This window comes from Hippichthys cyanospilos, chromosome 22 (genome assembly GCF_059441005.1).
Source record: "Hippichthys cyanospilos isolate Australia breed blue-spotted pipefish chromosome 22, RoL_Hcya_1.0, whole genome shotgun sequence".
Taxonomy (NCBI): Eukaryota; Metazoa; Chordata; class Actinopteri; order Syngnathiformes; family Syngnathidae; genus Hippichthys; species Hippichthys cyanospilos.
In genome coordinates this window covers 6,045,928-6,052,500 of record NC_142390.1, presented here as the reverse complement: position 1 = coordinate 6,052,500, position 6,573 = coordinate 6,045,928, and the positions used below count along the sequence as shown (strand labels likewise).

Sequence of the window (6,573 nt, the reverse complement as noted above, 5' to 3'; positions counted from 1 at the left end):
GTAAAGAGGTGACGAAAAAACTCCATATTCCATTTCGCAACATGATAACGTAAGCCAGGGACGCTCTAACCCGGGGGTCTACTGTATCCAACGGACTGAGAAGGACGCGATGAAGTGCTCGGTCTAATTCAAGGCTGCAAACAATTCTCGAATTTCCAAGGCTTACCCAAATAAAATTTCCATCCCGCTTTCTCAAAGGGATCATCTGCTGTTTTCATCCCCTCCAAGAGATGCATCCTATCACTGGTTACATGTTGCCTCCTCCACTTTTTCACTGAGCAAGTGAAGCAATCCCGAGGTATCATCGCGGCGCGAAGCTATTACCAAACGGCAAACACGCAGGACGACTGTGCAAACAGCTGCCCTCGTTCGCAGAGCTAACAGACAGGAATCATTACGTGGTTCCGCCGAGGCCGAGCGGCGACCGTATTTGATGAGCGTGCAAATGAAACCGAACATGGTGCACAGGTAGGAGGAAAGAGGCCCAAAATTCAGTGGTGCCTCGTGATACAAGCTGTTTCTTACCCGAGTTTTGCCTTGAGATGCGAGCGCTCATTTGCTTTGCTTTGGTGGTATAGTAGAAATGATATACATCAAAATGATTTATCAGTTACTTCTACTCCTTTCTCCCCTGCCTTTGAATTTCTGGAACTCGGATTTGCAAGTCTAAACGTAAGATCCACAGAGACAGACAGAATCAAATACAAAGAAAGGGGCTGCTTCAGAGCATGGTAGAATCGACCTTGTGCAGTCCTTCTCCGTTCTCCTCATGCATGAGAAAGAAAATGACTTATCTCCTTCTTTGTGGATAGTTTCTCACAATATCCAACAAGTGAACTTTTTATTTGTAGTTTTTATAACTTTACAACTCAGGGAAAAATGTATCATATAATAGTGTTTTTTTTTAATTATTATTATAAGAATCGAACTTGTGCAGTCCTTCTCCGTTCTCCTCATGCATGAGAAAGAAAAATGACTTATCTCCTTCTTTGTGGATAGTTTCTCACAAATATCCAACAGGTGAACTATTTATTTGTAGTTTTTATAACTTTACACCTCAGGAAAAAATGTATCATATCATAGTGGGGTTTTTTTTTTCTGGATTGACCAAAAAATGTATGCAACCCGAGCTACGGTGCGCATTCCTAAAGAACAAAATCCTCTTCTCCCAGCTTCCATGATGCCATTAATGAAGCCTCGCACGGAAGATCTGCCCGATGGGCCTCATTGCAAAAAAGCACAATGAATAAGTGCAACACTTTCAAGTGTGACAGCCGGACGCTTCCATTACCGATTCCTGGAAATTTACAGTGAGCCAAGCAGCACGCATTGCGCCCACGGAAACAAGGCAATCACTCACCTCAGCCACAATAAACAGCCAGACAGCATTTACACACACACACACACACACACTCCATCAGAGATGGATGTTCACCAGCACAGAACATGCGGACGGATCCAGATGTACACACACCCAACCGGGGGAAGACTGTCAGCCAGAAGAAATCATCGCAACTATCATTTGGACTCGTATGTGTGTGCGCGCGCGCAGATCTATCATGGAAAAGGGGACGGCAGGTGCCAGGAGGTGCAAAATCTGGGCTCAAAGCACAAGCCAATCTCCAAGACACGTCACCTTTGAGAGAACATCACACACACACGCGTACGTACGCCAGCGTGTCACACTCCTTCATTAGCATCCTCACAGCAGCCAGTGTTCTAGTCAGGGTGCGAAGGACTAGCTGATGACATTCAGGGATACGGGACGCTCTTTGGTTTGGGCGCCCCTCGAGGAGCGGGCGCCTTGTTAAAAAGTCAAGGTGGCTCATCGTCACATATGTATTTGCCGCTCGTAGGGTTCAAGGTGGGAAAGGAAAGCAAGATGAAGGGCCGAGACAACATGACGGGGGGAAAAAAACAAAAAACAAATAAAAAAAAACGTGTTTGACGGCAAATAGACAAATACGTGTCCTTTTGCCTCAAGTGGCTTCCCAAGGTATGGATGAATATTAAAAGAACCTCCTGTGGGAGGGGAAGGTAAAAGAGGAGATCCAAAACATCCACTGAGGTTTTCTGTGAGTGTCCTTGCTAGGCGACAAGAGCAATCCGGACATAAATCCCCAAAACAAATATCCAACTCAATATCCAACTCATTCGCTGCCATTGACAGCTACAGACATCAAGGATGTATTTTAGGGGGGGGGAGTTGACCAAGTGGGGTAAGTCCACACTGGAGGGGAAGAAAAAAAAAGCGTAGAGGAAAAATATCCGCCTGGAATTTCCGCTAGATGCATGTTTGCGCCACCGTTTTATATGCTGACCTTTTTTTTTTTTTTTACTCATTACTATTATTATTATTACTTTTTTTTACTTTTTTTTTACTTACAATTTTTTACTTATTACTATTATTATTCTTATTACATTTTTTCAGTTTTAGACTAACCTGTAACCTGTATAAACGCTGTAAAAAAGTATTATTTGTTGAATGATTTATATTGTTTTTTTTCTTTTTTAATGTGAAAAAGGATAGTTAAGGAATACTTACTCAGTTATTTTTAGATAATCCAGTTTATCTGCATTGTTTTCTTTTACCGAGGGAGGGCTTTGCAAAATATAACTGAGAAGCACTGATTTATTGCAAATTGGAACGTTTCATCATATTTCTTGCTATTTTGTTTCTCTTTAAATCGAACCATTAAAAAAACAAATGTATTGATTTTATGTATCGGGGCTATGTGTTTTATTGCTAAAATAATTGAGAGAAATTTGACAATAAATCATAAATTGGTACGGGCCAATTAGATGGGACCACTTGGTGAAAACGCGATGAGAAACCAAGCATAATAAAATAAGACACCATGTCGAAAACAAGGATCTTTTTCAAGCTTTTTCACGTTCTATTCCATCTTATTCTGTTAAGTGCTGTTAAAAAGTAGCGAATCACATGAAAGATGAGTGCCACCTCTTGTTCGGGGCGGGGATGAGCACGTTGCCATGGCGTTGGCTGGCACTGACGCCATCGCCCGAATATGAAAGCAAGACGGTGACGGGGAGTGGCACTAATTGTTAGTTTTGCCGCACGAGGGGAGAGTCGAGGCATCATTAGGCCAGGCGGCGCAGACATGCTGGCCAAATGTCAAGGAGGGGGGGGGGGGGGGGGGGGGGGGGGGCCTTGCCGGGTAAACACACGCTCCTCTCAATGTATTTATTTAATTTTTTTTTTTTTGGCGGTGTCTTTTGTAGCAAAGCGCGGAAAGGTCAATGTCAGCGTCTTCTTGTTTGTTAGCGAGGGAAACTTATGATCACGCTGCTGTATTTGCGTAAAATGCTAACTAAGGTTGGCGGCTAACACATAGCAATAATATAGGCTCTCTGCGGGGACATATGTGAACAGCCCAAAGACAAATCCAGACTGGGTCCATATGCTACACCAGTTGCTTGCCAGTCTGGCACGCGCTCACAGAGAACACAAATGCAAGCCGTCTGTGCCAAAAGGTGAACCAGATGTTCCCCAAAACCCGGTCGGCACGGAAACGCGGCATATTAGGACAGGTCTGCGCAAGATGGAAAATTAAAAAAAATACAGCATATGTGTATATGTATGTGTGTATATATATATATATATATATATATATATATATATATATATATATACACACATATATATACGTATAAGTATATATACACGTATAAGTGTGTATATATATATATATATATATATATATATATATATATATATAAATATATATATATATATACAGTATATATATATATGCACATATATACAAATATATGTATACATATATACATATGTATATGTATACATATGAACACATATACATACATCATATATATACATATAATATACACATATATGTATATATATATGTATACATATACATACATAAATATCTACACATACATACATATACATATATACATATACACACACAACTAGACACAGCACACAACTTTCAGACTTTCTTTCCTTCACGCTCTCACACATCGTCCCATATTTGCTCTCTCACACACGCACCTCTCACACACTGTTTAGATCTCACTCTCACAACACATTCTCTAAAACTCACTCATATGTTCATGTTCATACCCCATCAACTTTTTCTCCTGACTCACACTCACTCACTCACTCACTCACTCACTCACTCACTCACTCACTCACTCACTCACTCAACAGTTGCACTCTCTCACACGCGCTAATTGCAATCCCGCACAGGGAAGCTGCGCCATTCAACTAATGATGATGGAATTCTGAAGCTCTTTACTGGTTCTGCATGGACCACCCAAAACTTTGCTCGTACCCCGGAGGACCGGCAGAATAACAACTGTCGGAGAAAGAACTTTGAGAAAGCGAGAGAAGCGAGTGGCGTCCCTCGGCCGCGGCCCCGTCAGCGCGGAGTAAAGCGCCCGCGAGCTGTCTGTAAATCAGAATCATTTGAGCGTTCCCCTCCGATCCGTCTTCATGTGAGAGGGGCTGGGCAAACAAGGCCAGGAGCCCCCAGAAAGTCCACTGTGGAAATGAGGTGGAGCCGGGCCCCGCGGATGCGAGTCGCGGCGCCGGGCCGCAATAAGAGCCGACTCGCGGGCCGATTGTGATTTATGTGCCGGCGAGTTCGGCTGAGCGGGACGCGGGCCAGCAGAGGGGAGAAGATGGATCCAAAGCGCCAGCGAAGGAGACAATCTGATTACGGCCTCATACCTCCTTTCATCTTCATCTTCCACGCTCGCTCTTCCGACCGCACTAAGCCTGCGCTCGACAGGTTGCCATGGTTACCGGAAGCGCCGAACGCATCAGGATAGAACACGCGCTGTGTCATATTCGACTTATGAGAGAACAGGTTACGTGAGTTTTTTTCCCCCCCCTGCTAACAAACAATGCAACGCGCCTTAGACAGGCTAATAATTTGTGTTGTTGTTGCTACATTTTAACACTTTGAACACGGTAGACTTGAATGCGCACTTTTAAACGGGCCAACCTGCTACACAGTAGACGTCAACATCTCAAAATTGCGATTTACAAGTGGAAAATTGACTCTGTTTTGACCGGGACCAAATATTGTTTGTTCCGGGTAAAACGCACTCTCCGAAACCTTGAAACCTTCTGGGTTATTCTGTAGAAAATATTTTTGACCCTTTTTGTGAATTTGGCAGTGTTAAGTGCACGTAAACAAATTATATTCACAAGCACATATTCTTGATCCTCTGCAAAGAGTGTGGACGGACGCTACTTTAGTTGTAATTAATTTCACCTCAATTTTGCGATTGATTTAAGATGTGATCAATGCTGCAAGGTTTTTTTTTTTTTTTTTAATCAATGCAATGAATAAATCTTTTCCACAATCAACGCATATCAACTTATTAAATGAACTTTTTGCTCTTATATGTCAAACAAACCATGAATTAATAAGAAAGAATCCAAATATTTTTAAGTAGGATACGCAAATAGCCCTAATTTACTCTATGTAATTTACGATATGTAAAATATTTTAACCGGACGATGTGATATGAGGAAGCTGCATATTTCCAGGAAGTGAAGAGCACACAATCAATCCCAAGTGCTTTTGACTTGATTCAACAACGGAAGTCATGCCCGAGTTTAATATTTGAGCTAAGAACGTCCACCATCTGAAGGGACAAAGCTAACAATGCTTGTGTTTGCTTCTGGGCTGTGGAGGAGCGGTTTTAAAAAAAAAAAAAAAAAGTTTGATACATTTTGAATTTACACCGCTTCAGTGTGAGGAGCGCATCAGGTTAAGACAGGAAAGCAGATGGGCACAAAGAAGGCAAGGGAGCGACAAACGGAATTGGAATTCACCCCCATAAATATGGAGCGACCAATTTGGAAGAAGCTGCAGGTGTCACGTGATCCATTTTTGATTGTTTGAGAACAAAAAAATGCAACTGATTCTCAAATCGAACAAATAGCCTTTGCTGGATTACGCAACTCTATTTTACGGTTCCATTCGAAAAGTGTAAAATTACAATGAACATACCTTTGATGACTGATAAGAGACGCTTCCAAATACTTGTATCCGATTCCCACATGTTGCAAGACTGCCATCCAGTGGCGATAAGCGGTACTGGCAGTGCACGACGGTCTGTTATAAAGAAAGGATTTCATTAAAACGGCGACCTGAAAGCTTTAAATGATTATTATTTTTTAATATTTATTTATTTTTGATTCCCCAATATGAAATACAAGAATATAATTACAGGAAGCGATTCAAAAATTAAAGTGAAACAAATAACTACCCTGAAAAGTGCCAAAATGTATCTAAATGCATTGTTTTCCCTTCAGTTTTATGATTGCCATACAACCTGCGATATTTTTTTCAAAGTGCTCGCTAAAAGTTCTATACGTTTGTAATTTTTGGTTTCGTTTCCCCAAATGGAAAACAAAAACATCAAAACACACACAACGACCTATAAAGTCACTTCACAAGGCCCAAAAAAGAAAAAAAAAAAAGTAGTTATCATCTGGCTCTGCATTCCCCATACAAGCATCTCCTTTGAATTCCGCAGCGAAGCCGTGAAAACAGCGATGATGACACATTT

The 6,573-nt window shown here is 41.6% G+C and overlaps 1 long non-coding RNA gene across 1 annotated transcript in view; it reads right to left on the bottom strand.

The window, feature by feature from the left end:
• Positions 1–6,120, bottom strand: part of LOC148405653 (uncharacterized) — a 39,143-nt gene extending 33,023 nt beyond the window's left edge. The window contains exon 1 of the long non-coding RNA XR_015864200.1: positions 6,012–6,120. This is a non-coding gene — a long non-coding RNA (uncharacterized LOC148405653). The remainder of the gene's footprint in view (positions 1–6,011) is intronic.
• Positions 6,121–6,573: the final 453 nt, after the last annotated feature.